The 22,101-nt window shown below is 44.0% G+C and overlaps 1 long non-coding RNA gene across 1 annotated transcript in view; it reads right to left on the bottom strand.

Moving 5' to 3' along the window:
* Nucleotides 1-2,353: 2,353 nt before the first annotated feature.
* LOC308663919 overlaps nt 2,354-22,101 on the bottom strand; it is a 29,699-nt gene continuing 9,951 nt past the window's right edge. Inside the window, exons 2-3 of the long non-coding RNA XR_014025543.1 lie at nt 3,946-4,075; nt 2,354-2,549 (exon numbers count right to left, since the gene is read on the bottom strand). This is a non-coding gene — a long non-coding RNA (uncharacterized lncRNA). The remainder of the gene's footprint in view (nt 2,550-3,945; nt 4,076-22,101) is intronic.

Raw genomic sequence — 22,101 nt, 5'->3', positions numbered from 1 at the left:
GACTTCTCTCTGCCTCCTTCCGAGGTGCCCCATTGCCTTCCTCTGTTTACTCCTGATTGACTGCCTCCTGCGTCGGGCGTCCTTGAACAGGGCCAGCTGTGGGTCATCTTCATACATGCTGTCAGGCTCACACAGCTGGGTCTGCGTCGTGACCAGGTGGGAGGGGCCTGGCTGAGGGCTCTCATCAGCAAGCTCTCCAACCCCCCCAGCAACCTCTCCAACACCCCCTCCTCCTCCTCTGAATCGTCCGACCCAACTGCCAAACCCACAGGCTGACCCTGAATCACAACAATGCGGCCCTCCGTACGGCCCCCTGCTGCCATTCCCAATCATCATCAGGATCTGCAACCCCACCCCCCGCTCCGAAGACCCGGAGGCGCCCAATCCAAGCCCCACCCCACCGTGACCTGTCCCGAGCCTGGACTGAACACCGGTTGGTGGAAGCTCCCCAAATTCCAACCCAGACCGCGATCCAACCCCCCCTCCCTAACACCTTAAAATATTTTGATAAAAAACAAACCAGGGGCCTCTTCCTATATTTAAACCAGAGGCCACTGTCCATGCCCAACCATCCCTCAGGGTCCCAACAGTTGGGCCCATCATCAAGAGGAGAAGTAGAAAGAAAAGCAGGTCGCACCCAGGAAGGGGGGGCACCCTGAGGGCACACAAATCCGTGCAAGTATAGTATAGGCGAGCTATGGATAATCCATGTGGGTCCAGCAAAAGGCAGACAGGTGGTAAATAAAGATGGAATAAATCAGAAGGAACATTGAGGTCCAACACCACCAGTCCAGCTCCACTCTCACTCGAGCTGAATACCTCCAAAACAGGTCGGCAACCATCCTCTCACCACGGCCACAGGGCTCATCTGGGAAGCAGGATGGAGTCCAAACCCAGGGGAAAAAAGCATACCCTCGCAGATCTCTCACCTCCGAAGAGGATAGCAGATGATAAATCCAAGCCGCCCTCTCACAGCGACTCATCACCCCGGGTCCTTCTGAGTCCTTGGGGTCACAAGAGACAGGATGCACTAAGCAGCAAAAATATGTCCAACGAGCACAAGCTGTTCCACTGGTTAATTGTTCTCACTGTTAGGAAATTTCTCCTTAATTCCAGGTTGCTTCTCTCTTGGGTCAGTTTCCAACCATTGTTTCTTGTCCTGCCCTCTGATGCTTTGGTGAATAATGTGACCCCCTCTTCTCTGTGGCAGCCCTTCAAACACTGGAATACTTCTATCACGTCACCTCTATTTCTTCTGTTCTTTACACTCTAGCCAAACCCTGCAGCCTTTCTTTGTGTGTTTTAATCTCCAGGCTTTTGATCATATTCTATTCTATTCTAAATTCTAGTTATATGGAATTGATAGAAGTCTTCAAAAGAGAGATAAAGGAGAAATAAGTATAAAAAAGAAAAGGGAATGCATGATGTGATGTGTACACAGGATGTAACTGAAAATGATTTGTAGGAATTTATGGCAAATGGTTCCTTTTCTGTCCTTCATTTCTTCTTCTTTTCTGGGCTGCGGGGACATTGCTCATTCTGAAAGGAATAGTGTGTTCAGTTTTTCAGTACGTGCTTTTGCTTTGGTTTTGAATAATATCTACTAGATTTATATAACTTGGCACTGTTCCAATACACTGGATTGCCAGTGTTTTCATACAAATCCGCAGTCCCCAATTTATAGCATTCCTGGAAAGTTGGCTGTCCACACAATTTCAGAAAGTTAAGACACAACCTAGGAAAACTAATGTTTGGTGCCATCTTCTGGAGAAAAAGGACAACTGTTACTGTATTTCCCAGTGGTGTTCTTTCCATTCCCAGCTCTATTTCTGGGGGGGGGGGAAGTCAGACAGCTTTTGTTGATACTTTAATTTCCAAACTTTACATTTTTTGTTAGATTTTTTAATAATATCTCTTAGTTATGAATTGTTTCTACATTGTCCTTTGGTTAAACTGCTTTTTTTTGTCAAGAACTATCATACACCCAAGATTTACCTTCCTGTAACTGAAATTCATTGCTCTGAGGTGAGACAAAACAAGGCTTGATTGTCTGTGTGTGTATGTGTGTCTGTGTGTGTGTGAAAGAGAGAGAGAGAGAGAGATAGAGAGAGAGTGAGAGAGAGAGAGATTTGGTCAGTTCCCTGAAGATATATCTCCCCCCCCCCCACACACACACAAACAGACACACACACCCCTTCTAAAAGCTAAACATGACCAGGTACTTCCATAACTCTTCATGCAACTTAGTTGATCACCCTCATTGCCCTTCCTGGAACCAGTTCTACCCTGTTGCCTCCAAGGCTGTGCCTATAAATACATAAAAGAAGCAACCTTTAATTTTGAATGCTGGAAGTAGCAAGAATGGTTTATTTTGATCTCAAATGCAAGAACTCATTGAAACAATTGCAAAACAAACAATCTTTAACTGCAGGCCAAGACAGTTTGGAGACGGCAATATTCTGTGCTGGCAGGGAAAAGACAGGATTCAGATGTTTCAAAAGGTGGACGGTGAGCTGGCTGCAAGATGATTTCCTTCTGGAAATTGTGAACTGAGGGATACAAGCAAATTAAAATAATGAGCTGAAAGTCAAACAAGACACACTTTATGTTTCAAGCAAATCCTAAAATTTAAGAGTAGCTTCAGATGCTTTGATGTAAAGTTCCAAGCTTTACAAGTACTTTGATGTGGACCAAGCTTTCAAAATGGATTGATGAGAGAAGCTACATCTAATAGAAATATTCTATTTCTTTAATCACAAAATACACACATTCTGTCCTATGTCAGTTTGCTTTCCACAGTACTTGTGGAATACGAGAGTAAACTACCTTTTCTCTTTACAAATTTCTCTTTACAAAATTTGAAAAGTTGTTCCATACCTTGGAATCAGGAAGCTATAGAAGGTCATTTGTGTTCTATGGTAGACCTTTTCCTATTACTCCCATTGATGTGCTGCACACAGCTTTCATTTTCTTTTATTCTATGGACATGTCTGTATATACCATGCACTTTTTGTGAGATCATATCTAAAACATCAAATAGATGTAAACTCCAACAACAACAAAAAAAGAGCCTTGGTGGAGCAGTGGGCTAATGCCTCCTTACGTAACACCAGCTGCCTGCAATTAGTGCAGGTTCGCATCCCACCAGGCTCAAGGTTGACTCAGCCTTCCATCCTTCCGAGGTAGGTAAAATGAGGACCCAGATTGTTGGGGGCAATAAGCTGACTTTGTAATAATGCCGCTTGGGGGGGGGGCGAAAGCCCTAAATAAGCAGGCATATACATAGAATGAAGGCTATTACTAAGCACATTGGTTTGTGCTTAAAATTGTAAGCCGCCTTGAGTCTTCGGAGAAGGGCGGGATATAAATGGGATTTTTAAAAAAATAGCAAACTGTACTGTACATTTGAAAGTTAGTTTCCCTGACATATGCATGTTTTGTACATTTCTCCAGGTATACCTCTCCCTGTTCCATTTTCTTTTTTTAATTGCAGGAAAGTATCTTAAGTATTTACTGCAGGAAAGTATCTTAACATCTGACAAAATGAAAATCTCAGGCAATGTAAGGTTTAAAAAGTACATGATTAGTAAAAATCAAAGATGAGAAGTTTTCTATCTATCTATCTATCTATCTATCTATCTATCTATCTATCTATCTATCTATCTATCTATCTATCTATCTATCTATCTATCTATCTATCTATCTATCTATCTATCTATCTATCTATCTATCTATCTATCTATCTATCTATCATCTCTCTATCAACTATCTGATATATGGGAAACTGGAAATTTTCTCACTTTGAACATTAATGCATATTTTATACAAATAAATCAAAGTCTCTTATACTTAGCAATATGTTCACTGTTCCCAAGGAGTTTTAGGAAGAAACCTTTTATTCCCTGACAACTTATAGGATCTGTCAATTGATTAGAAAAAAATTACCTGATGCAACAACGTTTCCAAATACTACATTTTCCATGTTCTCTGAGGGGATATTTGCACTTGAACCATTTGCAAGAACCATTGTGGAGGTGGCATTCCCTGCTGGTTTTAGGTTTCTTGGAGGCGAATCCTGCACAGAAGTGGAGAGACGTATTTAAAAAGAATTCACTGTTGACAGAAAGCCAAAGAAAGGTAAGAAGCAAGCTGAATATTTATTAACATGGATAAGAATCAGAAGAATGATCAGTGAGGTTGCAACAAAATGTTTGCAGAATGTTGGAAAATGTAGGCAAATCTCACAAATAGGAAGGCAAATAAGAAAATGTCATTCTCTCCCACTATGAACGAGGCTCCCAGTGGCGTCTGAGGAGCTGCCTATGGCCTACAGCCACTGAGGGGGAATCAGGAAAGACTTCAGACAGAAAGACAGACAGAAAGACAGATGCAGTGAAGCCTGCCCTCCACCAAGATGATTCATACTATTTCTCTTTCACCCCTTTCCCCCATTTTCTCTCCTCTTCCCAAAATGTACAATATGTTCAGCATTTTGTGGCCATTAAGCATGGTCGCTCTGCTTGAGATGAAATAGGAGCAGGGGTTTTCTTTGGGATCTTGTTGCTAAAGATTTTTAATCATCCATAAATATTATTATTGCTAAAGTCAGCTGACAAACTCCCTTTTCCTTAAGGATGGTGTTGTTTCAACTAGATACAAGATAGGATTTTTCTCTTCCTTTATGGCATAATATTGGAGGGCTGTGGAGACCTGTTTAGTTCAACCCTCCATTTAATGCAGGAAATACAGAGCTAGAGTTTCCCCAGGAGGTGGCTAATATCTCTGTTGTTAAAATATTATCATGCAGCAACTCTGTGTTCTGGAAAACAGCTTTAATTGTTGAAACACTCACCAGCAGACCCAGCTGGGTGCTCTTCAAATATATTAAACTAGATGTCCCAGAATTCCTGGGATCTTAAGAGGAAAAATTCATCTCCAATTCTCATTCCAGTTTATTGGAGCTAAAAAGCCTGTTGTCCTTGGAAGGTTCTGTCATGGTTCCGACAGATGGGACTCATCCAAGAACTTTGAGACATTGTTTACCTTAAAGAATCTTTATTTGAGTAGCATAACATAGGCACTAATATAATCAAAGCCAAAAATTGAATTCCCCTCCCCTGAGCACATACTATCAAAGCACAATTCCCTCCTCCAATTAACAGTCATAAATCATATTCCCCAATTAGTTTGAAGTATGGGCTTCCTCTCCAGCTCTCCAGCCTGTCAATTCTTTATCATCTTTTATTTCAACAACCCTGGTTCTCATGCTAGGTTCAGTGTTATTATGTCTAGCTGGACTCTCATGAACATCCCCCCTCCCCAGCATCATCTAACTCTAAAAGTGAAAAGAAGAAAATGGCTACATCTCTATCTGTTGTCAATGCAAAAACATCCAATGTTAACAGCGTTGACAGCTTCACTTGTGTGGAAACATTTTGCAACCCCAAAATTTGTATTTCTCAAGCATGTGGTCCTTCCTCCAGCATGGATACCTGTGGTTTGCCACTAAGAATTAGCAACCCACAACTGAGTATTGCTTTGCACACTGGTTAGTTCTGTGGTAGAAAAACAGTTTGCTGCCTGTCCAGTCTGGTTCCTTTTGTTGGGATGGACTGCTCTCTTGAAGCTTTGTAAAAATATAGCTGTGCAGATTAAGGCAGGCTGGGCACTACACGTAGCAACTCCCCCATCCACCAAACAGTCAAACAGAAAATGGGTCTCTCAAAAGCAAAGCAAAACAAAGCAAATGATTATCCACACAGTTCTCCCAGTCACTGATATGAAGATAGAGAGATTTAGAGTGAAACAGAATTCTTATACAGTAATTTAGATAGAAAGGGAAATATAATAAAACTCAACCTAACAAAGAACCATGAGGAGGTAACACCCTCTTGGTTTGTAGTCAAGGAGTTGCTAGCAGTACATAGACCATCTCACTTTACTTTTGATCTGACTTGGCAGGCCTCAAAGCAGAAGGATATTCTTTATCAAGTATTGCACAAAGAATTCAGGGTTTTCTGGAGGAAAACAAGATGTTTGGGGACCCAGTTTCCGAACAGCCTGTTAATTGGGAGGAGGCACCCGATTAAGGGGCCTATAATCCCTTGTGACTCCACAGTCTCACTATCAGGACATACCTTAACCATTTACTTTAAAAGGATCTTAAAAACACATTTTCTCCCCCACCCCAAACTCACCCACACTTCAGTAAAAGAGACCAAGACTATGTTCTAAGACCCCATTCTCCTGCCTTACGTTGCTCCTCCTTTTCCAGATGGCTGAATGCTTGCTTGTGTGGATGGCAGCCAGGAGGTTCTTAAGGATACCGCAAAGCCTGGAGACCCTGTCCCTGATCTGGAAGATGCTTTAATTCCAAGGCCAAGGCAGAAAGGGGATTCTTATGCATGGCTGAAGAAGAAGACCCAGAAATTTCCTTCCTTTGTTCCTCCTTTTTTAATTCCTTACCTGTAGAAACCAGAAGGAGGACAAACAGACCAGCCAAGAAGAAATGAAGGATCTTCATAGTTTCTGTTAGAAAGTCAGAATCCAGGAAGGTTTACAAGGGACCTAGAGACAGGACAGCCTCTCAGTGTTTGGCCTGAAAGCTGCCATCCACAATTTATATAGCATTTTTGGGAAGTTGTGACACAGTGGCAGTTGAAGCAAAGTAGGATAGAAACCTATTACCATTGTAAAATTCTTCCTGGAATTTACCAATCTAACATTTGTTTTTGAAGCAACAAAACGGTCACAGAGCATGACACGTTCAACTTGGTTACTGCAGGTGTGTTCCAATTTCCATATTTTTTTTCTCTTTTGGATTTCATTTTTAGTGACCGGGGGGGAGGAGTGGGAGAAATATCTGTTTAAAAATGCTAGACTTTTTACTACCCATGTTAGAGCAAACAATCTTTTGACCTCATATAGATAACAATAATTCCTTACATGTAGAAACCAGAAGGTAAATGTGTAAATACAAATATAAAGTTAAATAAGTAAATTGTAAATAACAACTAAACGATTCATCACACAGTAACACACACAAATACACACACACAAATGAAGATGGCTTGCTAGCAGATGTCTCCACAGATGAAACAAATGAACAAATATACATCACTAGAAGATGTATAAATGAAGGTTCACAGAGAATATGAAGTTTTAAGTGAAAAATATTGAAGACTGCATGTTTTTTCTTCAAATTTTATTGGTGAAAATGGATTTTAACGTGTACTTGCAACCGGTCCAAAATAAAAAAAAATACAGTAGTGTGAATGTCCTGCTAATGCCTCAAATGTTTGTGCCAAAAATATTTTTGTTAATTAATTAGTTATTTGTTTCTATTCTTTAGGTTTAATTTTTTAGTATACTCATATCCTTACTCACTGCAAAGTACTAAAGTGTTTCATACATTCTTCTTGAAGCTACTTTTTAGGTTTTAGGCACGTTATTGTACTCTCTGGACACCCTACATCTTTTCTTTATAGAAGAAAGTGTTTCTAGAAGAGAGAGTTGGGTATATCTGGAGAAATATAAAGGTACGCCTTGGTGGAGCAGTGGGCTAATGCCTCCTTAAGTAACACCAGCTGCCTGCAATTAGTGCAGGTTCGCATCCCACCAGGCTCAAGGTTGACTCAGCCTTCCGAGGTAAGTAAAATGAGGACCCAGATTGTTGGGGGCAATAAGCTGACTTTGTAATAATGCTGCTTGGGGGGGGGGCGAAAGCCCTAATAAGCAAGCATATACATAGAATGAAGGCTATTGCTAAGCACATTGATTTGTGCTTAGATTGTAAGCCGCCCTGAGTCTTCGGAGAAGGGCGGGATATAAATGGGATTAATAAATAATAATAAAAAAATTCAGGGAAACTGGAATGCTTGAGAAGTTTAGTCTCAGGAGCTTTCAGACTCATGAGGGAGTCTATCCTCAGAGAAGTTCCCTTAGGGTGGGCTTTAGCATGAGTCTGAAAGCTGGGAAGACTAAACCTCTGGTCCCGGTTACTGACCCAGATTGAAGCCTGCAACATTATCCTGGGACAGGCATATTTGCCTTCATTCACTTGAGAAGTCTGTACGATAAAACAAAAAAAGGAGAAAATCAAGAATGAATGGGTGCTGGTTAATGTGAACATGGAAGTGAGGGATAAGTTGATTTGGTCACATAGGGAGAACGAACAATTGAGGATTAAATCCCAAACCAAGTATCTTATTGAAGAATGAATGGGCAGAGAGGAAGCGGATGAAAAATGATAGTTCTAGTTGGATGGAATTGATAAAAACCTTAAAAGGAGAATAAGGGAATAAGTGTTAAAAACAAAAGGGTACTTATGACATGGGTGGTGGTGGTGGTGGACATCAGAGATGGTTTATAGGGACCAAAACGTGTGGAGTGTGTTTCCTTTCCTTTCTTTCATTTTTTGGACTTACTATTTTTCAGTGCTTTGTGGGCCAGTGTTTACTCTGACAGGAAATAGTCTGGTAAGTACCTTTGTGGGTATGTACGTTTTACTCTGTTTTACATAATATTCACCAGGCTTGCATGAGCTGGCATCCTTCCAATACGCTCGATGCTTTGAGAAACAGCCACAATACCTATTAATTGGATGGTGTGATAATGCCATTCAAATTGCCCCATTGGCCCTCCATATGGTTTCAGGAACAAAGCTAATACTCATAGTGTCTAGCTAAAGAAATGCTTGATGCCATCTTCTGGTGGAAACCAGCAGCTATTCTCATATTTTTGTCGGCTTTCCGGAGGGCCCCGGCTGCTCGGAGGAAGTTCGGGAGAGCCGGGCAGGCCCGGAAGACCTGGTTGAGCCCTGTGCTGTGCTTTTCGGCGCCGACCAGCTGACTGTGCTCCGCGGCGCCGACCAGCTGTCTGTCGGCTTTCCGGAGGGTCCCGGCTGTTTGGAGGACTTTGGGGAGAGCCGTGCAGGCCCGGAAGAACTGGCAGAGCCTTGTGCTGTGCTTTTTTGGCTCCGACCAGCTGTCTGTGCCCCGCGGTGCCGATCAGCTGTTTGTTGGAGCCCGGAACAACTTGACGGAGCCGGTGACCTTGAGGAGAACCTTCCAGTTGCTCAGGAGCCGGATGCTGGTTGAGTTACAACTGCTATTATGAACTACGGTTTGGAGCAGCGTCAGCGTTTTAAGCTGGAGTGGTGGAGACGGCCCTGGTTGGCGTCTGAGACGGTTGGCGGTGAGGGGGTTGGAGTGCCGCGACCGTCTTGGTACGGTGACTATGGCTGGGTGGAGTATGGACTTTTATGCCTGGACATCTGGAGGCATGGACTATTATAGTTCACTGGACCATATCCTTGAGCCCCACTCCGTGACTTTACGGGTTTTTTACCCTAATCCATCTCGCTGACTGGTTTCCCCTATTGTCCTCCCTTTTTCCTTTCCCCCTGGGCTGTGGAAGGCGCCGGGTGTATAACCACTGTGAGAGAGTGGTTAAGAGTTAAGAGTTCCATCTATTCCGTCTTAGAGGTGAGAGCTCTAGGCGGTATCTCTCTCCCCGGCTGTATATCTCAGTCTGCTCCCCGGTTCTGACCGTTGTGAGAGAACGGGGATTGTCCCGGGGTTACCCAGCTCTAGTGGCAGAAGAGCTGGGTTTGCAGTCTGGATACTCTCCTTCCATTTTTAAGATCCTCCCTTTTTATTTATTCGATCTGGGTCTGTTTTTGCTGTATTACCCAATTTTACCATGGTTTTGAGGTACTCCAGCACGGTTTTACTCGCTCTCAGGGGTGCCCCCCCATCCTGGGAGCGACCCGCCTTACCTTTTAATTTGCCTCTTGATGACGGGTCCGACTGTTGGGACCCTGAGAGATGGCCGGGCAGAAACAGGGGCCTAAGATATAAATTTAATAAGAGGCCCCTGATTACTTTTTTAGCCAAATTTTTTGTAGGGTTAGGGAGGGGGGAGGGTTGTGGTTGGTTGGAGAGGGGGGGCAATCCGCCAACTGCTGTTCAGACCAGGCCTAGGATAGATCGCGTTGAGGGGGAGCCGGGGTCGGTCATCTCTGGAGCTCCGGTGCGGGTCGTGGGATTGCCAATTCCCATGACGATAGGGAATGGCAGCAGGTGTAAGATCAGAGGGCCGTATCGGTCTCCGGGAGGGCCTCTCCGCTACCTACAAGCGGTGAGGCGCTCCGACCCTCTGCCTTCGACCCAAGGTTCTGGGAGCGGGGATGTGCAGCCACCTGAGCTCCGACTGGTGTACTTGAATGCCAGGTCCGTTGCTAATAAGGCTCCCCTCGTCCGGGATCTAGTCGAGGGTGAGCAAGCGGACCTGGCTTGCATCACGGAAACCTGGTTGGGCCCAGAGGGTGGTATCCCCCTGGTTGATCTTTGCCCACCAGGCTTCCGGGTGCTACACCGGTCTCGGACTCAGGGTAGGGGTGGGGGAGTGGCTGTGGTTATGAGGGAGACCTTATGTCCGCAGGAGGCCACCGTTCCTCAGATAGTCGGGTGTGAATCTCTCTTATTGAGGTTTGGTCCTAGGGCGCAGTTGGGCTTGCTGCTCGCGTGCCTTTCGCCTAGTCGCGTAGCAGCAGCCCTGCCTGAGCTTCTCGATATCCTCTCAGGGCTGGTGATTGAGTTTCCCAAACTTATGGTTCTGGGAGACTTTAATCTACCATCCCTGGGAGGAGCATCTGAGTTAGCTCGGGAGTTCATGGCTTCCATGACGGCCATGGACCTGACGCAGGTAATTCATGGACCGACCCATGAGGGAGGCCACACCCTTGACTTGGTTTTCTTATCTGGTCGGTGGTTAGATGATCTTGGTGGGGGCTCCCCAATTGTTATGCCCCTGTCATGGACCGATCATCATCTCCTGCGGCTGGTCTTCTGTTTTGCCACTCCCCACCGTGGGGTTGCTGAGCCAATTAGATGGTTCCGCCCCAGGCGCTTAATGGACCCTGAGAGGTTTCAGGCAGCGCTGGGGTCCCCACCTGCCTCCTCAGCTCACAGCTCGGCAGATGCCTTAGTGGAAGCCTGGGAAAGGACGGCCACGGAGGCACTTGACCGAGTTGTACCCTTGCGGCCCCTGACCCGGCGCAGATCCCAATGGGCTCCATGGTTCTCCGCGGAGCTCCGGGAGATGAAGCGTCGGAGACGGGGCCTAGAGAGCGTTTGGAGGTCCAGCCGATCTGAATCCGACCGATTGCGACTAAGAACCCATATTAGGTCTTATCTCGCAGCGATGAGGGTAGCGAGATCTAACTACTACGCTGCCCTCATCGCGTCCGCAGATAATCGCCCAGCCGCCCTGTTTAGGGTGACCCGCTCCCTCCTTAACCAGGAGGTTAGTGGGGAACCCTTGCAGGGTCGTGCCGAGGAATTTAGTCAACATCTGTCGGACAAAATCGCTCGGATTCGGACTGGTTTGGACTCCGACTGGGCAGTATCGGACGATCAGGACACGAGCGATCTTGTCAATGTCACCTGGGAGGAGTTCGATCCTGTGACTCCGGAGGAAGTGGACAGGATCATGGGGAGGCTGAGCTCCACCACATGTTTATTGGACCCGTGCCCTTCCTGGCTGGTTTATGCAGCCCGGGAGGGGACACGAGGCTGGTTCCAGGCGGTTATATCTGCTTCTTTGAGTGAGGGTAGTTTTCCCGCCGCCTTGAAAGAGGCGGTGGTGAGACCTCTCCTCAAGAAGCCTGCCTTGGACCCAGCTGTTTTGAATAACTTTCGTCCGGTCTCCAACCTTCGCTTTCTTGCGAAGGTTGTTGAGATTGTGGTGGCGCATCATCTCCCTCTGGTCCTGGATGAAGCAGATTATCTAGACCAGTACCAATCGGGCTTCAGACCCGGGTACAGCACGGAGACGGCATTGGTCGCGCTGGTGAATGATCTCTGGAGGGCTCGGGACAGAGGATACTCCTCTGTTCTAGTCCTATTAGACCTCTCAGCGGCTTTCGATACCATCGACCATGGTATCTTGCTGCGGCGTCTCAGGGGATTGGGAGTAGGAGGCACGGTTTTTCAGTGGTTCTCCTCCTACCTCCTGGGACGCTCGCAGTCGGTGTTGGCAGGGGGGCAGAGGTCGACCGCGAGGCCTCTCGCTTGTGGAGTCCCTCAGGGGTCGATCCTCTCGCCCCTTCTGTTCAACATCTACATGAAACCGCTGGGTGAGATCATTTGTGGTTTTGGAGTTGGGTATCATCAGTATGCTATTCATTTCGACCCCAAACCACCCCAGTGATGCCCTCGATGTGATGTCCCGGTGCCTGGAGGCGGTCCGGGTCTGGATGGGGAGGAACAGGCTTCGTCTCAACCCTGACAAGACGGAGTGGCTGTGCGTACCGGCATCTCGGGACATTCAGGATATCCCACCCCTCATTATGGGGGGTGAGTCATTATCTCCTGTAGATAGGGCTCGCAACTTGGGAGTCCTCCTAGACTCACAACTCTCCTTAGAAGATCATATTGTAGCTGTGACTAGGGGGGCGTTCGCCCAGGTTCGCCTGGTGCGTCAGTTGCGGCCCTATCTAGACCGGGATGCCTTGCGCACGGTCACTCATGCGCTCGTGACCTCTCGTCTTGATTACTGCAACGCTCTCTACATGGGGCTACCCTTGAAGACCACTCGGAGGCTCCAACTGGTACAGAATGCAGCTGCGAGAGTTGTATTGGGAGTTTCCCGATACTCCCGTGTCACACCTTTGCTCCGCGAGCTGCATTGGTTACCAGTTGTCTTCCGGGTGAGGTTCAAGGTGTTGGTAATGACCTACAAAGCCCTTCATGGCATGGGTCCAGAATACCTTGGGGAGCACCTGCAGCCGGCGTCAACTTCCCTCCGCCCAGTACGCTCCCACAGAGAGGGCCTCCTCAGGGTGCCGCCGGTCAAAGAATGCCGACTGGTGGCCCCCAGGGGGAGAGCGTTCTCTGTGGGTGCACCGGATTTATGGAACCATCTTCCGGTTGAGCTCCGGATGGCGCCCGATCTCCGCTCCTTCCGGCACGACCTTAAAACCCATCTCTTTAAACAAGCGGGCCTGGCCTGATGGGACGGGGTGGGATTTTTATTAATAACTTCAATTTTAAATTTGTATTATTATGGGCATTGTTTAATCATGTTTTAATAATTTTAATTTTAATTTTTGTATCTAACTTTTATGTATTGCCCTGTTCACCGCCCTGAGTCTCTTGAGAGAAGGGCGGTATATAAATTAAATTAATAAATAAATAATAAAAATAAAGACGTTTCTTTTTTCTCCATTCCTAATTTTGTTTCTGAAGAAATACTAAGTTTTATTATTTTTCTTATTTCTTTAAAGAATGAATATCTTTAAATTATGCAATTGTTTCCATATTGCCATTTGGTTAAACTGCTGTTCTTGTTAGTAATTTTTTTCCTAATCTACAACCAGGTTTTGCCCTCTTCTAACTACAATTTAGGGACGCGGTGGCTCAGTGGGTTAAGACGCTGAGCTTGTCGATCAGAAGATCAGCAGTTTGGTGGATCAAATCCCGAGTGCCGCATAACAGAGTGAGCGCCTGTTACTTGTCCCAGCTTCTGCCAACCTAGCAGTTTGAAAGCACGTAAAAATGCAAGTAGAAAAATAGGGACCACTATGGTGGGAAGGTAACAGCATTCCGTGCGCCTTTGGCATCTAATCATGCCGGCCACATGACCACGGAGACGTCCTCAGACAAGCGCTGGTTCTTCGGCTTTGAAACGGAGATGAGCACCGGCCCCTAGAGTTGGAAACGACTAGCACGCATGTGTGGGGGAACCTTTACCTTTACCTTAACTATAATTTATTTACTCAATGTCCCCTACTCTGAGGTAAGACTGAAGTTAGCTTGATTTTCTTTTGTGTGTCACCCATTCAGTTCCTTGAAGAGACCTCCTGCTTTCCCACATCTTCTCAAAGTAAACATGCCCAGGTCCAACTTAGTTGATCAATCTCATTGCCCTCCTTGGAACTGGTTCTATACTATTGGCTCCAGGGCTGTGCCTATAAATACATATTAGCAACAATCTTTCATTTTGAATGCTGAAAATAGCAAGAATGCTTTATTTATTTTGGTTTTAAATGCAAGAACTCATAAAAATCTTTGCAAAGCAGGCAACTTTAATTGAAGGCCAAGGCAGTTTGGAGACAGAGCACTATTCTATTCTGGAAGGGAAAAGTCAGGATTCAGGCTCTCAAACCAAGAAGACTTCTCAGATGTTTCAGAAGACAGATGGTGAGTTGTCTCCAATAGGATTTTCTCCTGGGAATTGTGAACTGAGTGATACAAGCAAATTAAAACAATGAGCAGAAAGTTAAACAAGAAAAACATTATGTTCATGACGATTTAACTTTTAGGAGTAACTTCAGATGCTTTAAGGTTGAGGTCCAAGCATTTCTTTTTTAGCTTGATGAGGACCACATTTTCAAATTGGGTTGAGCTGAAAAACTATAATGGGGAACACTCTTTTTGTTTTATTACCACACATGCTGCCTATTTCAATTGACCTCTCTGTCCAATCTCCAGAATTATAACCATTGTTGAACTACGCCAGGAATGTGGGGAGCATTTGGAAGTGTCTACCTGGGGAAGGTAAGCCAGAGTCTGAGACTGAACTATGAACAGAAGGCCTGGTTTGAGATGAAATGATGATTTTTTTAATCATCCACAAATGTTAGCATTGGCAAAGTCAGCTGACAAATTGCTTTTCTTTAAACATGGCATTGTTTGTGCCACAAAGAAGGTGGTGGGGGTGGGGGAAAATCAACCTATTGTCCAAAGCATCTGAAGGCAGGACCTGATGCAATGGATGGAAACTAATCAAGGAGAGAAGCAACCTGGAATTAAGGAGAAATTTCCTAACAGTTAGAACAATTAATTGGTAAAACAATTTGCCTCCAGAAATTTTGAATACTCCAACACTGGAAGTTTTTAAGAAGAGATTGGACAACCATTTGTCCGAAATGGTACAGGGTTCTCCTGCTTGAGCAGCGGGTTGGACTAAAGGACCTCCAAGTTCTCTTCCAACTCTATAATTCTTTAAAATAAAGGATTTTCTCTTCTTCTATGGCATAAAATTGGAGAGTTGTGGAGAACTATTTAGTTCAACCCTCTGCTTAATGCAGAAAGTCTAAAGGTGAGTAATGACTCTGTTGTTAAACAGAGCGACTCCAGTGTTCTCTGAGAAACAGCTTTCATTGTTGAAGCACTGACCAGCAAGCCAAGCTGGGTGCTTTTCAAATATGTTAAACTACAACTCCCAGAGTTCCTGGCCAGTCTATTCTCAGTTGGATTCAACCTTTCAGGATACCGAGTTGGGATATTCTCTTTTCTGCCTCCCTCTCAGTGATTATAGGCCAGATGCAGCTTCTCACATGCCATTGCCAGCCTCCCTCATCCAGAGTATGGCATTTTCTTATGTCTGACTTATGCCTTCATATTTTTGAAGTTTTTAAGAGGAGACTGTAATACCTGGGAGAATGATTTTTTTTAAAAGTCATATTTTGCAATATTTGATTATCTGTGTTCAAATGACACAAAGCCCATCTTTGGTTGTTTTTTTTTTTGTCTGAATGATGGCTCTAGAAGGTATGTAGCAAAGGAGAAGGAGAATTCTCAGGGAATTGGAGTCCCCCTCTATGAAATAATTTTGATGTGGTGGAAAAGATATTGTAGACATTTATAGCATCAATTAACGTGTGGAAGATGGAGATGGAAAAGTCCAGGCTCAGAATGTTTGCAAACAGGTTCATCTTAAGTGAAAAAAGAAATAATTTCATCTCCAGTTTTCATTTTAGGTTATTGGAGCCAAAAAGTCAAGCTTGTTGTGCCATGGAAGCTTTGCCTTCAGGAAATCCTTTGTAACCCCAAAATATGTGTGTCTCAAGTGTGTGGCCCTTCCTGTAGCATGCATGCTTGTCATCTGCTGCTAAGAGTTAGCAACTGGCAACTGAGGTTTGCTTTGCATGATGATTAGTTTTGTGGTGGAGATACAGTTTGCTACTTGCCTACCCTGCTACCTTCCTTTGAGGTTGCAAAGGACCATTCTGTTGAAGCAGATTGGCCACTCTAAGGCAAATTGGCCACTCTACATAGAATAGAATAGAATAGAATAGAATAGAATAGAATAGAATAGTATAGAATAGAATAGAATAGAATAGAATAGAATAGAATAGAATAGAATAGAATAGAATAGAATAGAATAGAATAGAATAGACCTTGGAGGTCTTCTAGTCCAGCCCTCCCCTCAAGTCTTTCTGAAAGGATTATCAAATCTGCATTTCTACAGAGCTAGTCTCCGCTTGGGGCAGAGAGACTTAGGGATGGTGGTTTCTGCCTAAGATTTTCTATTATTCCTTTGGGGAACTATAATATTCTGCTTTTTTTATATTCCCAAAATATTTATTTCTCGAGGTGTGTATGTGTGTTTCTACAGTACACTGATATTTATATTCAATGCACAGTAGTAAAATATTTCATCTTGATATTCCAACAGTTTTTTTTAGGTTTTAGGCATGTTGTTGTTTAGAATAGAACAGAGCTGGAAGGGACCTTGGAGGTCTTCTAGTCCAGCCCCACGCTCAAGCAGAAGAACCTATATCATTTCAGATAAGTGTTTGTTTAGTCTCTTTTTAAAAACCTCCAGTGATGGAGCACCCACGATTTCTCGGGGTAATCTGTTTCACCGGCTGATTGTCCTCACAAGTTTCTCCTTAATTCCAGGTTGCTTCTCTCTTTGATCAGTTTCCAGCCATTGTTTCTTGTCCTGCCCTCTGATGCTTTGGTGAATAATGTGACCCCCTCTTCTCTGTGGCAGCCCTTCAGATACTGGAATACTTCTATCACGTCACCTCTATTTCTTCTTTTCTTTACACTCTAGCCAAACCCTGCAGCCTTTCTTTGTGTGTTTTAATCTCCAGGCTTTTGATCATATTCTATTCTATTCTAAATTCTAGTTATATGGAATTGATAGAAGTCTTCAGAAGAGAGATAAAGGAGAAATAAGGATAAAAAAGAAAAGGGAATGCATGATGTGATGTGTACACAGGATGTAATTGAAAATGATTTGTAGGAATATATGGCAAATGGTTCCTTTTCTGTCCTTCATTTCTTCTTCTTTTCTGGGCTGCGGGGACATTGCTCATTCTGAAAGGAATAGTGTGTTCAGTTTTTCAGTATGTGCTTTTGCTTTGGTTTTGAATAATATCTACTAGATTTATATAACTTGGCACTGTACCAATACACTGGATTGCCAGTGTTTTCATACAAATCTGCAGTCCCCAATTTATAGCATTCCTGGAAAGTTGGCTGTCCACACAATTTCAGAAAGTTAAGACACAACCTAGGAAAACTAACGTTTGGTGCCATCTTCTGGAGAAAAAGGACAACTATTACTGTATTTCCCAGTGGTGTTCTTTCCATTCCCAGCTCTATTTCTGGGAAAAAAAGTCAGACAGCTTTTTTTGATACTTTAATTTCCAATCTTTACATTTCTTGTTTGATTTTTTTAATAATATCTCTTAGTTATGAATTGTTTCTACATTGTCCTTTGGTTAAACTGCTTTTTTTGTCAAGAACTATCATACACCCAAGATTTGCCTTCCTGTAACTGAAATTAATTGCTCTGAGGTGAGACAAAACAAGGCTTGTTTATTTGTGTGTGTCTGTGTCTGTGTGTGAGAAGAGAGAGAGAGAGAGAGAGAGAGAGAGAGAGAGAGAGAGAGAGAGAGAGAGAGAGAGAGAGAGAGAGAGAGAGAGAGAGAGAGAGAGAGAGAGAGAGAGAGATTTGGTCAGTTCCCTGAAGATATATCTCCCCCCTCACTCACACACACACACACACACACACACACACACACACACACACACACACACACCCCTTCTAAAAGCTAAACATGACCAGGTACTTCCATAACTCATCATGCAACTTAGTTGATCACCCTCATTGCCCTTCCTGGAACTGGTTCTACCCTGTTGCCTACCCTGTTGTTATCTATCTATCTATCTATCTATCTATCTATCTATCTATCTATCTATCTATCTATCTATCTATCTATCTATCTATCTATCTATCTGCCGATCACATGACCACGGAGATGTCCTCGGACAAGTGCTGGCTCTTTGGCTTTGAAACGGAGATGAGCACCGGCCCCTAGAGTCAGAAACGACTAGCACGCATGTGCGGGGGAACCTTTACATTTTTTAAATCTATCTATCTATCTATCTATCTATCTATCTATCTATCTATCTATCTATCTATCTATCTATCTATTATCTATCTATCTATCTATCTATCTATCTATCTATCTATCTATCTATCTATCTATCATCTGTCTATCAACTATGTGATATATGGGAAACTGGAAATTTTCTCACTTTGAACATTAATGTATATTTTATACAAATAAATCAAAGTCTCTTATACTTAGCAATATGTTCACTGTTCCCAAGGAGATTTAGGAAGACCTTTTATTCCCTGACAACTTATAGGATCTGTCAATTGATTAGAAAAAAATTACCTGATGCAACAACGTTTCCGAAAACTACATTTTCCATGTTCTCTGAGGGGATATTTGCACTTGATATATCTGCAAGAACCACGTTGGAGGTGGCATTCCCTGCTGTTTTTAGGTTTCTTGGAGGCGAATCCTGCACAGAAGTGGAGAGACTTATTTAAAAAGAATTCACTGTTGACAGAAAGCCAAAGAAAGGTAAGAAGCAAGCTGAATATTTATTAACATGGATAAGAATCAGAAGAATGATCAGTGAGGTTGCAACAAAATGTTTGCAGAATGTTGGAAAATGTAGGCAAATCTCACAAATAGGAAGGCAAATAAGAAAATGTCATTCTCTCCCACTATGAACGAGGCTCCCAGTGGCGTCTGAGGAGCTGCCTATGGCCTACAGCCACTGAGGGGGAATCAGGAAAGACTTCAGACAGACAGACAGACAGAAAGACAGAATGTTGAAAGATGCAGTACTTAAACTCAGTGAAGCCTGCCCTCCACCAAGATGATTCATACTATTTCTCTTTCACCCCTTTCCCCCATTTTCTCTCCTCTTCCCAAAATGTACAATATGTTCAGCATTTTGTGGCCATTAAGCATGGTCACTCTGCTTGAGATGAAATAGGAGCAGGGGTTTTCTTTGGGATCTTGTTGCTAAAGATTTTTAATCATCCATTAATATTATTATTGCTAAAGTCAGCTGACAAACTCCCTTTTCCTTAAGGATGGTGTTGTTTCAACTAGATAAAAGATAGGATTTTTCTCTTCCTTTATGGCAGGGGTGTCAAACTCAATTTCATTTAGGGCCGCATCAGCATTGCGGTTGCCCTCAAGGGGCCAGGTGGGTATGGCCAGGGTGGGCGTGGCCTACTGGGTGGGCGTGGCTAGAGTGTGCATGGCCTACTGGGTGGGCATGGCCAGCTCTACATCGTTCGCATCAAGGGTGCCTATGGGGGCCTGGGCAGGAGTGTGACAGATCTGAGGGTCTCTGGCAGAAGGAGGGTCTCTGGGCCAGGGGCAAGGCAGTGGGGGCCGTTCCCTCACTGTTTCCAGGGTGGCTTTATGGGCCACATGAAACCACTTTGCGGGCCGGATCCAGAGCCCGGGCCTTGTGTTTGACATGTCTGCTTTATGGTGTAATATTGGAGGGCTGTGGAGACCTGTTTAGTTCAACCCTCCATTTAATGCAGGAAATACAGAGCTAGAGTTTCCCCAGGAGGTGGCTAGTATCTCTGTTGTTAAAATATTATCATGCAGCAACTCTGTGTTCTGGGAAACAGCTTTAATTGTTGAAACACTCATCAGCAGACCCAGCTGGGTGCTCTTCAAATATATTGAACTAGAAGTCCCAGAATTCCTGGGATCTTAAGAGGAAAAATTCATCTCCAATTCTCATTCCAGTTTATTAGAGCCAAAAAGTCAAGCCTGTTGTCCTTGGAAGCTTCTGTCATGGTTTTGACAAATGGGACTCTTCCAAGAACTTTGAGGCATTGTTTACCTTGTTGTTAGTTGCAAAGTCGTGTCCGACCCATTGCGACCCTATGGACAATGTTCCTCCAGGCTTTCCTGTCCTCTACCATCTTCTGGAGTCCATTTAAGCTCACGCCTACTGCTTCAGTGACTCCATCCAGCCACCTCATTCTCTGTCGTCCCCTTCTTCTATTGCCCTCAATCTTTCCCAGCATTAGGCTCTTCTCCAGTGAGTCCTTCCTCCTCATTAGGTGGCCAAAGTATTTGAGTTTTAGCTTCAGGATCTGGCCTTCTAAAGAGCAGTCAGGGTTGATCTCCTCTAGGACTGACCGGTTTGATCGCCTTGCAGTCCAAGGGACTCGCAGGAGTCTTCTCCAGCACCAGAGTTCAAAGGCCTCAATTCTTTTGCGCTCAGCCTTTCTTATGGTCCAACTTTCACTGCCATACATTGCAACTGGGAAGACCATAGCCTTGACTATACGCACTTTTGTTGACAGGGTGATGTCTCTGCTTTTTAGTGTGCTGTCTAGATTTGCCATGGCTTTCCTCCCGAGGAGCAAGCGTCTTTTAATTTCTTGACTACAGTCCCCATCTGCAGTGATCTTGGAGCCCAGGAAAATAAAATCTGTCACTACCTCCATTTCTTCCCCATCTATTTGCCAGGAATTGAGAGGGCCGGATGCCATGATCTTGGTTTTCTTAATGTTTAGTTTCAACCCAACTTTTGCACTCTCCTTCTTAACTCGCAACAAGAGACTCTTCAGTTCCTCTTCACTTTCTGCCATTAGAGTGGTATCATCTGCATATCTTAGGTTGTTGATATTTCTTCCAGCAATCTTAATTCCAACTTTTGACTCCTCTAGCCCTGCCTTTCTCATGATGTGCTCTGCATATAAGTTAAATAGGCAAGGCGACAGTATACAGCCTTGCCGGACACCTTTCCCAATTTGGAACCAATCAGTGGTTCCGTGTCCAGTTCTCACTGTTGCTTCTTGGCCCGCATATAGGTTTCTCAAGAGACAAATAAGATGTTCTGGTACTCCCATCTCTTTAAGAACTTGCCACAGTTTGTTATGATCCACACAATCAAAGGCTTTAGCATAGTCAATGAAGCAGAAGTAGATGTTTTTCTGGAACTCTCTAGCTTTCTCCATGATCCAGCGTATGTTGGCTATTTGATCTCTAGTTCCTCTGCCTCTTCGAAATCCTGCCTGTACTTCTGGTAGTTCTCGATCCACATACTGCTGGAGTCTAGCTTGTAGGATTTTAAGCATAACTTTACTAGCATGAGAAATGAGTGCAATGGTGCGATAGTTTGAACATTCTTTGGCACTGCCTTTCTTTGGAATTGGAATGTAAACTGATCTTTTCCAATCCTGTGGCCACTGTTGAGTTTTCCAAATTTGCTGGCAAATTGAGTGTAGCACTTTTACTGCATCGTCTTTTAAGATTTTGAATAGCTCAGCTGGAATACTGTCACCTCCACTAGCTTTGTTGTTGCTCAGCTTTTCTAAGGCCCACTTCACTTCACATTCTAGGATGTCTGGCTCGAGGTCAGTGACCACCTCATTGTGATTATCAGGGACGTTAAGCTCATTCTTGTATAGTTCTTCTGTGTAATTTTGCCATCTCTTCTTAATCTCTTCTGCCTCTGTTAGGTCCCTGCCATTTTGGTCCTTTATCATGCCCATTTTTGCATTAAACGTTCCCTTCATCTCTCCAATTTTCTTGAAAAGATCTCTGGTCCTCCCTATTCTATTGTTTTCTTCTATTTCTTTGCACTGTTCATTTAAGAAGGCATTCTTATCTCTTCTAGCTATTCTCTGGAATTCTGCATTCAATTGGGCGTATCTTTCTTTTTCTCCCTTGCCTTTTGCTTCCCTCCTTTCCTCAGCTATTTGCAAAGCTTCCTCAGACAGCCATTTTGCTTTCTTGCATTTCTTTTTCTTTGGGATGGTTTTGGTTGCTACCTGTTGTACAATGTTGCGAACCTCTGTCCATAGTTCTTCAGGCACCCTGTCTATCAGATCTAATTCCTTAAATCTATTTGTCACCTCTACTGTATATTCAACGGGGATATGATTTAATTCATACCTGACTGGCCTGGTGCTTTTCCCTACTTTCTTCAGTTTAAGCCTAAACTTTGCAACAAGAAGCTC

This window comes from Vipera berus, assembly GCF_964194415.1.
Source record: "Vipera berus genome assembly, chromosome: 1".
NCBI classification, from domain to species: Eukaryota; Metazoa; Chordata; class Lepidosauria; order Squamata; family Viperidae; genus Vipera; species Vipera berus.
This window is presented reverse-complemented; position numbering and strand designations above follow the sequence as displayed.